A 225-nucleotide genomic window follows, 5' to 3' on the forward strand; every position below is an offset into this window, starting at 1 on the left:
GACCTCATCGCTGGCCTGGGCCCTCGGAGCTTCTGCCCTGACCTCCCCCCGCCCGCTCCTCTGCGGATGACTCGCTTCCCTCTGTTTTCAGTTAAGACACGAGTTCCCGGAACCCCTGCCCCGCCCAGAGGGGTAAGAAAGCCCTTCGCTTACTCACGGCCGGAGACGAAGAGGAAACAGATGCCGCCGACGTCACACGGAGCAGCCCTCCCGCTCGGCTCCGCG

Source organism: Myotis brandtii, unplaced genomic scaffold (genome assembly GCF_000412655.1).
Source record: "Myotis brandtii unplaced genomic scaffold, ASM41265v1 scaffold1077, whole genome shotgun sequence".
NCBI lineage: Eukaryota > Metazoa > Chordata > Mammalia > Chiroptera > Vespertilionidae > Myotis > Myotis brandtii.